This window comes from Thalia democratica, unplaced genomic scaffold, assembly GCF_965202585.1.
Source record: "Thalia democratica unplaced genomic scaffold, ktThaDemo2.hap1.1 HAP1_SCAFFOLD_588, whole genome shotgun sequence".
NCBI lineage: Eukaryota > Metazoa > Chordata > Thaliacea > Salpida > Salpidae > Thalia > Thalia democratica.
Genome location: NW_028139607.1, coordinates 34,358 through 50,796, shown reverse-complemented (window position 1 = coordinate 50,796; position 16,439 = coordinate 34,358). Strand labels below are relative to the sequence as shown.

Here is a 16,439-nt window from a genome sequence, read left to right as displayed (position 1 = left end):
ATACTAGTAGTAGTTGTATTTAACCATTCTAATCTTTTTTTAGTTTTCAACTTTGATTTTTTTTATTAAGTTTTAATTTGTTTGTTGTATTAAGTAAGCAGAATTGCCAAAAAACCTAAACTTGACAATTTGTGCAAAAATAAAACATAGAGTTAGAGAAATTTTGAACAAAAATCACTACTAAATCTACAGTTTGGAAAAATTTCACATGTAAGATAAAATTTTGATTAAAAAAATCTATCTTATACAATTTTTGTATATGATTTAGAATTTTATTTGTTATAAAATACATTTAAAGTAGCATTACAGTATCTTTCCAATATTTCATACTATATAAGACAATTTTTGCCTTGAACTTAATTTTCGCTAAAATTGGACAAAAAACTTGTACTTTCGAAAAAAAAAAAGAATACCTTGATTGGAAAAAGCTGCTAAAAATCTTTGGCAATCCTGAGTAAGCTTTTTAAAGTAGTAAAAAATAATTGAATCAGAGCCTCAAACATTTTAATGTTAAGTGTTTTAAAGTATGCTTGTTATAAAGGTGTTCTGTAAAGGTTTATAACTAAACTAAATAGTTCATAAAGTTATCTTATTTTTTAATTATATATTTTTGTAGTGGTTAATCATTACATTAATATTTTACTTAAAATTTCATGTATATTTAAATAACTTGTTCAAAGGACATTATTTATAAGATGAAAAAGTTTTCTTCTGGTAATTTTTTTAAAACACTAGCAAGTTATGGTAATTTAAAAAGATTTAGTGTGCATCATAATTTCAAGAGTACACAGAAGCCATGGGAAAGAGATCTTGGACAACCTTCTAGTTTTACTCATCCTCGATTGATAAAATCTAGTGAGTGAAAATTAATCAACTAATAACTTATAAGCTTCGTAAACTTATTGTCTACAGTTGTATTGACATATAATTTTAATTAACATGTTTTTATATTTCAAACGATCTTCTAAAAATTTGGTATTCAGCAAACCATTAAACTTTTTAAGACACTTCAGTATAATTTGACAGTTTTTATGTTATTTTGATAGCTCCAAACTAAAAACAACTAATAATACGCTTATTCTTCTTTAGTCTTATAGGTCACAATTTGATATTAGCTATAGTTTGAGATTTGAGTTTTTTTATTAATCAACAAGTTTCTATTAAACTAATATTTATGTAATGAACTGATAATTTTATTTTCGAACCATCTTTTTGTTATGAATGTTTTTACCTGCATTTTAGGAGACATCAAAAATTGTTTGTTTAATAACTATAGAAAAATATAGGAATACATAGTTATTGAATAAAGTTGTAAATTTTGTACTTTTAAAACTTCTTGCTCAAGTTGTTTATCAAAAAAAAATTTTTGGTACTAAGTTTTTAAGAATGTTTATAATGATAGTCCTAAAAAAGCTATTAGTTATTTAACTATCATTTTTTTAATACAGTGCTAGTTTTAAAAGCTGTTATTAAAAATTGACTAAGGCACAATAGGCCCAAATAGCGTTTAACCGGAAATAGGAAAATATTTTTTAAATTATTCTTACCTTTAAATCTTAACAAATATATTTTTTTGATGTAGTTTAAAGTTATGTCTGTTAAACAATCCGAACTAAATAAAAAAATTGCTTATAGAACAAAATTTATCGCACTTTAACTAGTAGCCCTTAAATAATGATTTTGCCCTATGCATTTTTTCATATTACAAATGTATTTGTTTGAAAATCAAAGTTAGGCAAATTTAACTAATATTTAAATTAGTTTTGATTTTCAACAGCTTGTAGATGTTTATTAGATAATAAATATGAAATTTAAGTAGCGAAAAAGAAGTATTTATATTAGATTTATTTAATCAATATTTTTAGAATAGGTTCTATAGGGTTTTTCATAAATACATTAGATAATTCTATTTAGAATGCTTCATTTTTATTCAAAAACCACGTACCTGAAAAACGTTTTGTTAATTTTTTTTGTTTACTAAACTTGAGAATTAAAAAAATATATACATACTTTTTTAAGGTGCGCTAAAATTTCTTAATTTTAGAAAGTTTACAAGAATGTCAGTAAAAAACATGCAAAAAATACATACTTTCTTATTTTTGTTTTTTATTCACTAAAAAAAAATATATATGTTTTGATAAAAATTCTAGATAGATTTATTAAATTAATCTTTAAAGTACCTTTTCTAGCTAAGAAAGCAGCAATTAAATATATTAATGTTAAAGTAGTTTTTAAATATATTTTTCTAAATCGTTTATTTTCAAGTTTTTAAAATCATCAAAATATGAACTAATCAAAACCCTTCAAATTTCCTTATGCTAACTGGCATAACTTTTGTTAAAGATGGAATTTTTTATTTTAGTTTTAAGCATTGAATTAGCTAGAATCTTGTCTTTCTACCAACGATTTTTTTAAATAGAATTCCAAAATTCTATTTTTTGCTATTTCTAGTTCTGGGCCCACTGTGCAAGGTAAAAAACTAAATTAACCATAAAATACAAGTAACTTAGAAAGAAATGCTTCGAAACATTTGCATCAATTGGAAATTTCATAAAAATTTACAATTAGCATTGTAAAAAATAATTTATGTATTTTAAGTTTGTTTACTACAACCTAAATAATTTTAATTGTTGTTTTACTAAGAAAAAAGTAATATAAAGATTAAACTTTGGTTTATCTAAATCTACTTCTTTTTTTAGATGAAGTTACACCTAGAATAACTAAAAAAGAGCTGGAAGGTAGAAGACTAAAACTACTTCATAAACTAAAAGTAAGATATTATAATATTTTACTTACATTTACAGATAGATATAAAGTTCTAAATACTCTCTTGCCTTCTTTATTCAGGGTTACCAAAAAACCTAGAATCCTGGAATTTTAAAGACATTTTAGTCAAGTCAGTCATGTAGATAAACATTTTTTGTTATTATTCAATTTCTTTTATTAAGAAACACATTTAAAGTAGTTATACAATATCTTTTCATTGTTGTTATACTAATTAAGACAGTTTTTTACCTTGAAATAATACTTATAATAAGAATAGTTTCAAAAACTTGTATTTTCGAAAACATGGAAGGAATTCAGAAAACTTTGAAGAAATTTCTCAAAAACTTTTGGCAATCCTGTTTATTATACTAGTAACTTATTTTTGTAGTTTTACTTTTGTTGTAGCATGGCTATATGTATTTAAAAAAACATTTAATAGAGGTTTATTTGATTAGTAAAAGAATAAATCGCTTAATAATAAACAAATAAATATTAAAAAAAAAATTGATAAATTTTGTATAAAAAACTTTTACAAACTAATTAATTGCTGCTACAATTTATCGAGAAAAAAAACATCGATTATACTTAAAACAACTTACTAGTATTAGTCGATGTGCTGCTACCTAAGAGCTTGAAGTTTTTGAATAAGTTATTAAAAAATTTAAGTGTATAATTTCTTCGATGTTATATTTCATTAAATTAAAAATTATTTGAATTTTATTCTTGTTGGAAATATTATTATTTTTTGTATAATATTTTAGACTGAAGGAAACAAACATTTAGTAATATTAAGTGGAAATGAGTTACAGTATATGAGTGAAGATATTCCATACGTATTTCATCAAAACACCAATTTTTTATATCTTACTGGTTTTCTGGTTAGTTTTACAATATACCTACACTTATTTTTATTGGTGATCTATCGGATCTAGTTTTTTTTGCTATGAACTCTTCCCATTCTAAAAGTCTATTCGGATCAATTAAATTAAGAAAATAAGTAAGGAGTTTTGAAAAAGTAATCACACAATTTAGATACCAAACAAATCTACAGCATTAGATACTTCAAAAGTTTTAAGTTTTAATCAAGATTGATTCAGTGAGTTACTAATTTTTATAAAACACAAAGATTTATTCTACTCTTTTTATTTGTCTACTACTTGAAATAAAAATATTTAAAGCTTAAATCTATTATATACAGCTTTTACACTTACTTACTAAATAAACGTATGTTAAAACAAACTTACTACTTTGTTTTCAAATCAATCTGGGTATTCTGCTGGATCTGGATAACTTGAAATTAATACTAAGAACGTTACATACAACAGTATGACATTTTTATTTGGCACATGCCTAGTATGTTTTAGCTAATAAATTAAATAAGTTAGATAAATATTTATTAATTGTATAATTTTCATAGCTTCGTTACAAAACGGTCATTAAAGTATACTAAAATTAGCTAATTTAAAAATCTAAATTTTCATTTGAAATTTTAGATACAACAGAAAGTTTTCTGTTTGTCATTAAAAGTAGCACGCAAAGTGACTATAGATCAATCAAAATGTTTTTTTTGATCTATTTAAAAAAAAGCATTTTGAATAAAAAATCTGAATTGAAATTTACTTAAAAGTTTTTATTAAAAACTTTTGTTACTTCTATTGCAATTTTAAAAAAAGATCTTTGTAAACCTGTACAACACAGATCAATTACTTTTTGTATAAGTATCTAATACTGTCAATTTGCTTGTGCATAATGGTTTGCGTAGAGGATATGTATTTTTAAGAAACTTTTTTTATTAATTTAGATGACAACTTTTGAAAAAGTTATGAAAAGAGACTAAATAGTAGACGTTTTATCTTTATTAAAAAGTAGACTTTTACTCTTTCCAAAATTCAGATCTTTTTTAATCTGAGTTCTAGATCATGGGTCAATAATAATTATTTAGTTTTTGTTACTTAGGTTAATGATAAAAGATATTAAGAGCTATATCTAGTTTAAAAAAAAAGTAAAATCATTTATTTATAAAGGTTTACAAACTGAAAAACCATTTAGATTTTATTTAGTATAAAACAAACAGTGTAAATTTTTAGGAACCAAACAGTTGCTTAGTAATGGAAGCTGATTTAAATGAACACATTTTCAAATCAACCCTATTAGTTCCAAAAAGAGATGTTAAAAACGAACTGTGGCATGGTCCAAGGTCTGGTGTTGATGGAACAACTTGGTTAACTGGTTAGTTTTTATTAAGAAGGATTGAATAACGATATTTGCTTCAACATTTTTAGTTTTGAAAGATATATTTGAGCTGAAATGACATATAGTAAGTTGTTTTAGAATAATTAAAATGATATTAAAACTAACATTCAGATGGTACAGCATGTAATAAATCTATTAGAAAAACGTTAAATTTAATTATTGTACTTTTATAAGTAAACATACTGTAGTACTAAATATTTTTACAAGATTTTTCTTGTTTAATTTTACTTTTCATCCAAAAATTTAATTTATCTAAGCTGCAAAGGTTTACATACATTTAGAATATCCTTTCTGCTATATAAAGTACAAAAGTATTTAAGGAAAAATACACTTGTTTGTTGAGCCAGTAGACCACTGCTATTTACTTGTTCTTCAAAAAATTTTTCTTTAGTTGATGATATAGGATGATAAAGATGCTATACTATTTATCCTATTCATAATCAATTGACATCTAACATTTTCTTTCTAAAAAACTTCACAGCCAATCGTTTTCTATCAAAACCTATTTCCATTCATTTAACAGTAAGCTTGTCAGTTCCCATCTGAATTAGCTTCAATTTAATACGTTGTAAACAAAATTAATTTTTATCTAATTACTTTTCATCCAAGTTGTTTTCAATTGATCGATTCCCATCTAAATATACAAGCTTTTAACTAATATTAAAGCATATTTTATGTTATTTAAAAACCTAAAAAGTGCAGCTTTAATATTCATAATGATAAATTAAGGTATGTTTTATTAAAGAATTACGTACGTACATCAGTTAAATAAATGCAACCAGTTTCAGGGTTTAGCTTACTAAAATTGCTGGTATTTAAGATAAATCTTAATTCGTTTTATGGTATAGTTCTAAATATTTCAACAGAATATTTTAATAAATTCGAACTGTTTGATATAACTACTTTCAATTCATACTCTGAAACCTAACAGACATAAATCATAAATCAAGTAAGTATAAAAGTCAATCTCCCAAACTACTTAATACGATATAAAATTTATCTGGGATTAAATGAAATTCGAATATTTTAATCAATTATTTTATATGTTAAAGAAAACTCATAAATAAGTATTTGAGTAGAAATAATTTGGAAAGAAATTGCAATTGGTTCGGTGGAAATTGATTTTGAGAAATTTCAACTGGATTACAATATGTTGGATTGGAGTTGATCGAAATTAAAGGGTAATTGTCTGGATAGAAAAAAACCTTCATAACCTTCTTAGGAATTGATCATTTGGAAAATAATTTTTATGTGAGATGATTGTGTTTGAATTGTTCGGGTGGGAATTAAAACCAAATAAGAAGAAAACTGTTTACCAGCTATTAAATACTTTAAATTGATTTTTTAGTATAATTAGTTTGTCTTTGTTGCTTCTTTTGAAACAAAATTATTTTTTATGTAACAGTCACTTTTTACTTTCAAAGAACGCTTTATGGTTTTTTTTATCAACTAAATGTTTGTTTCTCTAAAACCAACTTTAACTAAACTGTTCAAGCGAATTCTTTTTTTTTTAATTTGTTTGTAGATGTGTACAAATATAGCTTCAATTTTAAATTGATCATCAACATTAAGAAATTTTTTCTCAATTTTCCAAAATTTGCCAAACTGTAACTTTTTTGCACTGATCGAGTTCTTTATCAAGTACTCTGCTATTGATTATTTTTTCATAGCATTCTCATTTAATCAACGGATTTTGTTTGATTGTTAATATGATTTAAAACTTATTTCGGAATATATTCCCTGATTCTCATTACTAAGTGTCTAATACCTGTATAGCTGTTTGAGCAACAGCATTCAAACGTGTGAACAAAACTACTATTATATTCGTTTGGTATGAGATCTTTTCGTCTTGGACTAGGAACTGAGCTAAAAGTGAAAGTTAAGTTTAGCTGCACAGTAAATATCTTCTTTATACATTTTTTTTTAATTGATCTGATTTTGAACTTACATTAAGCAAAAAAATGTTGTCTTATTTTTTATTAATGTATTTAAACAGCACATTTATGTTCAAAATTAAAAAATACTTTCTGACAAATTTAGTTGAAGAAAATTATATCAATTTACAACAATGAAGTTTTTTAATTTAATTTTTAATCAAATTTTTTATAAATAGCAAACTTATACTGCAAGCGAAGTATGCAGCAGGCTTCTCTAATTACTATAATGAGTATATTTTATAGAGATTTTAAAGTACGTGTTGAATAAGTTTATAACATGTAGGATTGAAATGTTTTATTATGTTTTTTATTTATTTAAGAGTGTTTTGTAAATTTTCCGTAATTATAATTAATCATGCTGTATATATTGTTAGTTATAAGTATAATACGTAAAAAAGAAGATATATTTAGTGAGAATCATAAACGAGTTTAATTTTAGACTGGTTAATTTTTTTTTTTTTTTTGAAAAATCAATTATGTGAACGTCTGAACAAAGTGCTACAAATTAAGACTATTTATGGCATATTGATTTATAGTTCTTTAAAAAACTTGTGAGCTTAAAATAAAGAAAATAAATTCGGTGTTATTTTTTAATTTCTTAATTTTGTAAAAGTAAACAAAGTTTTAAATAAGTTGTATTACAGGAGTAAACGAAGCAGACGATATTGAAAATTTATCAAAACTTTTAAGCAAGTACAAATCTAGCGACCATGTAGTTTGGTGTGACTACCAGGAGTGTGTGAACACCAAAACATTTGCTCAGCATTTGAGGTACTGTTGATTTGGAAGTTTTTAGTCATTCGTTTAAATATAATTGTAGTTTTCAAACTACATTTTCATCTTTAAAAACCTGGAATTAAAGTTATATGTAGTTTTTTTTTCTATATAACCTTTTAATTATGTCTAAGTATTTTTATAGAAACAATAGTTCAAAGCTGTAAAATATAATAAGTTTTTTATTTAAGGAGTACATTTAATAAGGAAAGTAAGAAGATTTTTCTATAAATCTATGTAATTTATTAATTTAAACCAACGTTGTTTTTTTTGTAATACTGTGTAACTTAAATAAGTTTAAAATTATAAAATATTATTTATTTATGAATTGCTTACATGTTTTGTGTTTAATTTTTTACAATGTTATTTAAAAAAAAAATTCCTAAACCTAAAAATACTTAGTAAAAATTAAGCTGTTATCTCAAAATAAACATCAAGCTTAACCAAGTACCCTTTTAGAGAAAATACACAACTGTAGCAACTTTAAAAATTTTAAAATGTATTTTGCTTTCAAGAAATTAAGTTTTCCGAGAATTATGGCTTCTATAAAACATTCTAATATAAAACAATTTTTTTTAGTATTTTAACACTCCAACAATGGTATTTAATTAGACAAGAAATAACAAAGAGTTAAAAAGTTAAGTAATTTTAAATTTTTACTTAAAACTTGTTCGTTTAAACGTGTTTTCAAATACATACACCAAAATGTCTTTAAAAAAATTAAAATTTTTAATAACGTAGTCGAATTAAAAATAATTTAATATTATTTGAATTAAGTTAACTGTAGTAAATCTAATTGCAGACCATTTTTAGAAGGTGTTATGACGGAAAAGCGGCCAGTTAAAAGTATAAAGAAGGAGATACACAATTTTCGAGTTATAAAAAGCGAAAGTGAGCTTCAACTTTTAAACGAAGCTTGCCACATATCAGGAGAAGTACGGTATTGATTTACTTTAGTTAATCACTTACCTTCTATTGTCTATTATTTAATAGAATGTCGTTTTTATTTTTTAAACTAAACTTTAACTGTGTTAAAACTGAAGTACACCTTATAAATAGCAATTGTTTGAATTTAAAATGTAGACGTTGACTAAACCATTTAAATTTTTGTAATATACTTTAAATTTACTGTTTAAGTAGTTTTAGTAAAGTTGTACTCTTAATTTTAGTCAACAAATGTTTTTAGTTTATTTTTATAAAATGTTCTTAGTTTTTATAAAGCCTGATGTATGGTTTTTATGTACCTATATTACATATAAAGAGTTCTCAACTTTTTTTTTTCTAGCTGAACGTTGTCAAAACCTAAAGTTTTCTTATTTTTTTTATAAATCATTAAATTTAAAAAAGGATTCTTGTTTTTCATTTACTTGTTAAATGTTATCAATGGATTTCACTGCACAGAACTAAACTTTTTTAATTTAAAAGTGAAAATTTCCTCAAAAGTCAAAACAGAAATTTCAACTCTTTAGTATTTAAAATATTAAAAATACATATTCATCACCAGTACAAAACAGGCAATAAAGCACAGCATGAGCACGACGCAGGCGGGAATGAACGAGAGATCGCTGCACGCCATCATTGACTGCGAGTGCAGGTTGAGGGGAGCCGGCATGCTCGCTTATCCACCCGTCGTTGCCGGCGGTAGTCGGTTCGTTGTTGTTGTGTTTTCTTTCTATTGCTTTATAACAATTAATATTAACTTCTAGATGTTGTAAAACATTATTTCAAAAGTTTTTTTTTGTTTATGATATATTAACAATGCCTCGTCAGTTATAAACTTTTGCTGTTCTTAAGTAAGTGTAAGATTATTTAAATTAAAACGTTACATACAAAAAAGCGACAAAAACAGTATAAATGTTTATGTCAAAAAAAAAAAGTTAAAGTTTTTTTTATATTTTTAAGTAAAAATTTTTACAGTGCAAACACACTTCACTATATAAACAACAACCGGCAATTGGAAGACGGAGATTTGGTGCTTGTCGATGCCGGTTGCGAGTTCAATGGGTACTGTGCTGATATAACTCGCACTTGGCCTGTCAATGGAAAGTTTGTATTTTGTTCATAATTTCAAATTTTTTGAGTAAAATAATGTTTCTTTTTTTTTTTTTTTAATTTAAGCTCAAGCAATCCTTATAAATCAGCCTACGTATCAAATTAAACCAGGTTCACACCCGAACAGCTGACAATATACCAAATTGTTCTCAATGTGCAAATGGCTTGTATTTCTATATGTACGGAAGGAAAAAATCTGGATACTGTATACGGCATAATGCTTCATTTGTTCGCGCAGGAACTTGAAAAAACCGATGTGTTTTTGGAAAAGCCCACTGCTAAACAAATCTTTCAGGTATTCTAACTTTTACACTTTTTTGTTGACGTTGCGTATGAAGTAAAGATGGTTAAAAACAATATACTTAATGTCTAATTTTTGCTTTCGTCGAATATTTTTCACAATTTAAACTAAAAAATTGAAATATATGTTTTAAGTGTTTATGTTAACTGTTTTATAAAATGTTATGGTCCTCTTTGTTAAAAAGCTTCACATTAGAACTATCAAACTGTTATCGTATTTAGTTTTTCTGATATATTAATGTTGCTCAGTTAGGTCATGTGTTTTTATTATAAGCCAAAAAGTTCATATCAATATGAATTCTCTCTATCTAATCAGTACAAACTTTAAAAATTTGTATTTGCTGTTTATACCTACAACTACAATTCACGAACTTAACAGATGATGCGCGTGTACTGCCCACACCACGTTGGTCACTGGTTGGGAATGGACGTTCACGACACTTCTCTCGTGTCCAGGCAGACTCCCTCGCCCCCGGCATGGTCGTCACTGTTGAACCAGGTTTTAAATATGTTTTAAACATTGGTTTTATTTTTGTTAAGTCTTACTGCTTTGAGTTTTAAATTGTTCGTGTGGGGCGTGTTTTTAGCTATTAAGCAAGTTTTGATAAAGCAATTTTTTTTATTATGCAGTAAAAATATTTATTTTTAGTTCCTTTATTTTTTTTGATATAATTTCTCAATTCATCGAAATTTCTTTGCTGCTACTGTGCAAAGGTCCACACTTTTTTAAAACACTGCACTAAACAAAATCAAAAAGCTCGTGATATTTATTCTATAAAAATTTGTACAATCATATTGGCTCCTAACCAGATTGTTTTAGGGTTTTGATAATGATAATAATATAATAATAGTTATTTTAGACTTGTTTTTTTCTTAAGTAGGTTTGAGTTTACAGTTGCTTATAATGATGTTAATGAAAAATAATCTCTTTAAATAATGAGTGTGGTATTTTAGTTCTTCTTTACAGTTTTGTTTCATTGTTTTAAAAACTTGAATTAAGTATTAAAAAAAAGAGTTTATACTAAGAACGTCATTTGTAGTTAGTTTAGGCAGTTATATAAGTAAAACAATAACTTAGTTTACAATTTTAAACATTTTTAAATAATTAACAGCCTTTTTTTCACTACCAACAGGCTTGTATTTCCGTAATGACGACTTTAAAATAAATGAAAAATACCGCGGCATTGGAATCAGGATCGAAGATGACGTCATAATAAGGCAAGGGGGAAAGACACCGCTAGTGGCGACACTGAACTGCCCGAAACACCCGCAAGATATAGAAGATGTTATGAAGTCGCAAAAATAAATATTTTGTTTTAGAAAATTACTTTAGAAAATTTAAAAAATCATGTACAATATACTATTAAAAAGTAATAAGTATAGTTTCATTAATAAAGCTATAATAGTTGATTTACTGTTATTGTAACTATTGAAAGAAAAATAAAGCTAAAAATTTTCAATTTTGATATAGTAAAGGCCTAACAACTAGTTTTAGTTGTTTAAAACTCATTATTTAACTTGTTAAAACATTTAAATAGCATTTATTCTCAAAACCACAGTTTCAATCGAGCATGCATTTATACCATTGATGCTGAAATTTTTTGTAATAATGGTAGTTTTTTGGTTGAAAAAAATATTATGATTTTAGTAAAATTTACTATTTTGGTATAATCGAAGACTACAAAATAAATTTAACTTTTTACTTAATAAACTGTATTAAAACGCTGACAAGGGGTTTTGTATTCTTTTTATATATAGCATAGAACTTTTCGTTTTAAATATGATTTACTTAAAATAATGATTATGTGTTTTTTGGTTAAAATTGTTTTATTTTAACAACAACTTGTTCAATAGTTAATGTAATTTTGCCATCATATAAGAATTTTTACAAGTTTTGCTACTATTCACAACAATACACTTTTAAAGTTTTCCCTATCAAACAATTCTTATATTTTTACATAAGTTATATATTTGATGACGAGTCAGAAATGTGTTTTTAAAGTTATTGTTTTAGTTTATAATTAGTTTTAAGGCTTTCCTTTTAAATTAAAGATTACAATATTCCTTGCAAATAAAACACCTAATCTCAAATAAACACCTTAATAAAGTTAAACAAGCAGAACTTCGTAAATAAAAAATTCTTTCAATTCCAGTTAAATTATATTAGTAAGAGTAAAAAGTTTTGTACTTATACAAGAACAGTTTGCCAACACACTAATAAACACTAGTTTTAATTTTTCAATAAATAAATCCTTCAAGTTCATAACATAATATTCAAACAGCTTTTAGTTTATTGTTAACTTACAGAACGTTTCATTATGTTTTTTTTTAAACGTCGACGAAAGTCTATCAGAGCCAAAGACTTATAAGTACAAGAGCAAGGTAATTACTGCTTTCAAAATTATTGCAGGTTAAGATAAAGTTTTGGTTATACCACTACAAGCTTTCAATAAACTTTTTTTCGGTCGCGAATTACTGACAAGTTTCAATAAAATCCGGCCAGGCCTCAGTCTATCGAAAGCTTGTGGTATGATCAAAACTTTATCTTAATTTGAACTTGTTTATTATTTTAGAAAATTATGTTTCTCACTAAGAACTGTAGTAAAACTCAGATATTCATAAGATATTACTGCTTTCTCTAAAGTATGGAATAATATATAAATATTCCTTGGCTATATTGTAACAAGATTGGTCTACAAAATCTTTTCAAAGTGCATTGAACTAACTAAATATAGTACGTAAAACAAAAAATATTTTTTATTCGTTTAAGACAGCTGTTTGGTTATCAATTTTAAAAATATTAACTTTTAATCACAATTTTATAAAAAAAAATTATCAGTTATTGATAGTTGTAACTTCAGTTAGATTAAATTATGATCAAAATGTAATTCGAACTGTGTTAAGTTTAGAACTATTTTTTTAAATTTTATAAAACATGATGGTTTGAACCATCATTTTAGAGGACTAACGTGTATTATTTACTAGATAAACATATCTTCACAAAAACCGAGTAACATAGTTACTTAAAATTAACATATAACTGTTTAGAACTTATTTTTAATTATTTTTTTAAATAAACAGCTTAAATCGATTATGTATCTAAAAGCTTTAAAGTATCTCAAAGTTCGCCATCTTAACATGTAAGGTGGCGATAAGCTGAAAAGAGGGCCGTGACTAGTAAAGGGGCCATAATGGGAACCTGGATACATTCCACGAGAGTTCGAAACTTACACTAGATATTCTAGTGTTTCGATTGAAGAGCCAAAAAAGTTGTTAAGGCATAATTTTCGTTATATTTAAATTGAAACTTACACTAAAAGTTTTAGGGCTTGTAAGAATTGAGGAGATACTTTTTTAGTTTTCTGAAAGTGGAGTGTTATTAAAATTGAGTTTAGTACACCCTGCTTTAAACAAGTAGTGTATGAAACCCATTTTTATAATGACATTATTTTTTTTTCAGCAAATATTATTAACGTATCAAAAAATCTAAAAGTCCCAAATTAAAGACTATTCGCTTTTAGTTTTACTTTTATTATATAAAGAAAACACTATACTTACTTGAACTAAACTTTTTGTATTTAAAAAATCTTTTTAGCTTGTTTTTAAGCTAATTAAATAACGTTTTTTAATTACTACACTTACATTTAACAGTCTAGTAACAAGCTTTTATGTTTAAAGTGTTATTACTGTATAAAAGAGTATTACTAATATTTCCATAAACAATTTTTGTTAATAGTTACTTACAGTTAGATTTTCAAATTAATATAACTACTAAAATATTTTTAGTTTAAAAAATTTATCTTAGTTGTACAGTTATATATTTTAAAAACACCATAACAAAATTTTGTAAAGTTAGTGTCACTTGAACGGCCGATATGTTTAGACAGAAATTTAGTTTTTCTGATATCGTAAATTGTTTTTTTTTAATCATTATTTTCAATTTCTTTCGAAGGTTCTAATTTTTAAATTAACAGCTGAGTTGGAACTTTAAGCTATGCTTTTTCTAAATTTTAAGAACATTAAGAGGAAACTTTGTAAAATTAAAGTCACTATAACAGTCATAATATTCAAATACAAATTTGGTGTTTTATGAGAACAAAGAGAACATCTAAAAAACTAAACTCTATTAAACTTCAGCCTAGTATTGTATGGAAATTTCATAGGCACAATATAATTTCATATGCACATGATAATAAATATTGTGTATCTACAGTTATTTATCTTACAATGCATTAAGTCGAACATAAAATGCTCATAAATTTTGAGCATAATGGTCATAATCTAAAGTGAAGTTTTAAAGAAAATTATTTCAAAATAAAACTAAACGTTTTAGCTTTTTTCTAAAGGTGGGGCAATTGCGCCAATGCCCCATCCAACGAACTGCCCGCAGTATTTTTTTAGTTTTAAGCTTAATCAAGACACGAGTTATTAATTATCTTTGAAAGTATTAAGTACACAGTTTAATTGATTCGAATGTAAGTATTGTTAAAAATTGTGATCTGAATCTAATTTTACTATCTTTTGATTAAAAGAACTATACTTTTTAACTTCACGATAGTTTAATAAGCATGATATTTTATTTTCTTTGTTTCAAAAAATTCAAAAAGTTTTTTAGTTTTTATATTCTCTTGGACTTATTTAATTAAAAAGTAATAACTTGTAATAGATTGCATCTCCAAAAATTTATTAAATTATACAGTTTTATAATGAAAAAGTTTTATTTTATATAAAACACTTAAAGCTTATTAATTTTTTGATTTTATGAATTTCTTTTCTAATGTCAATTTATAAGTTCTGTGTAACAGATCTTTCTTTAATATTCAAACTATGTAATGACTAGTGTAGGTTGAAATAAAATATCTTCATAAATAGTAAAATAAATGCTATGTTTTTAATAGTTGTAATTTCATTTTTGTTTCACTTTTAGTTCTTTTGTTATCTTAAGTAAATTAGTTATTTTTATCGGTTAATTTATATTTTGGAAAATGTGCTATTTAAATGGTTGTATTGTATATTTTAAATTATAAATTCAGTTAGTAGTTAGGAGTACTTGTTTGCCTTTTTTATTTTTCTAAATTTAAACTTTTAAAAAAATTTGATGTTTTTAATAATTTGATCTTTTAGAAATGTTTTATATTTATATTCTAAAATGTTAAAGTAGACTTTTAAATAATGTTTGGTATTAATGACATTAGATGTTAAAATAATAAGGTCCTTCTACTAGACAATTGTTGTACAATTTGTTAAATAGTACTAGAAACATATAATATAATTGGTATAAATTTAAGCTTGCTTTTTAGTTTTTAAAATTTATAAAGTTTCACGCTGTTTACAAAACCACTTTGACATATTTAGTTTTTTTTTGTAATATTAATTTGTTGTGATACAGTTGAATTTTCGATGCTTTGAATTTTTTTCTTTTCTACTTCTTTAATGTCATTTTAACTATGTATTGTGTTTTTTTTTAATCCATGTGTTTAATTTATTATTGATATGTATTACACTTTTTTCTTGTTAAAATAAGTTTAAAATTTTTACTGATTAGTAAGTTTTTAAACCTTTTTAACTGATAAATGCTAAACATATTTAGCTTTTTAGTTAGAAACTTAACGCATTGTAATTAAAATGAATTGAAAATATTATTTTGTCGAAATAACCACACTAATCAAAATAAATTGAATATGTTTTTTGTAGGCAAACATTAAGTTGATTTTATAAACGTCAAGTTAATAAGTTATTTTCAAAATAGTTTTCAAAAACTCTAAAGTTTGTATAGAATTTATTTATAGTTTATTGTTAAAACTTTTACGTAAAAGGCTAAAAAAATTGAGATTATTTTATCTAAGCAAATTCTTAAATAGAGTCGTTGTAAGTACAAAATCGTATGTGATTGCATTTATTTTTTGCTCATATTTTGTATAAATAATCCAAACAAATGGCTTTTAATAAAAGTAATTTACCTTTTATTTATTCTTTAATACTTAACTAGTAATCCGTTTTTACATCAGTCATGAATAAACTTAACTTTTAATCACTTAATCTAACTCTCTCCTTAATAACTTAAAAATTAATTACACTTAAATATATAAACTAGGATTAATACAAATTAAAGTTAATAGTGAATGAACTAATTAACTAACAAAATAAATTCAAAATAATTAGTATTTCAAGTAAGCAGTTAGTTTATTAATAAACATTTTTAAAAGAAATAGTAAACTACATTTTGTATTTTGTTCTGTTGTATAACTTTTATTAGTTATAACTTTAACGTTTTTTTTTTTTTTAAATATTTCATAAAGCTTTTGTATTTGCTAGTTTTTATTTACTTCAATATCAACTTATAACATATGTTTTGTG

General features: G+C 24.6%; 1 pseudogene across 1 annotated transcript; it reads left to right on the top strand.

The window, feature by feature from the left end:
• Nucleotides 1-685: 685 nt before the first annotated feature.
• Nucleotides 686-11,677, top strand: LOC145846711 (xaa-Pro aminopeptidase 3-like; annotated as a pseudogene). The gene is made up of 11 exons (XR_014370850.1): nt 686-855; nt 2,700-2,770; nt 3,528-3,644; nt 4,854-4,995; nt 7,601-7,727; nt 8,533-8,665; nt 9,245-9,378; nt 9,648-9,776; nt 9,894-10,077; nt 10,462-10,581; nt 11,216-11,677. The product of XR_014370850.1 is annotated as a xaa-Pro aminopeptidase 3-like (transcript).
• Nucleotides 11,678-16,439: the final 4,762 nt, after the last annotated feature.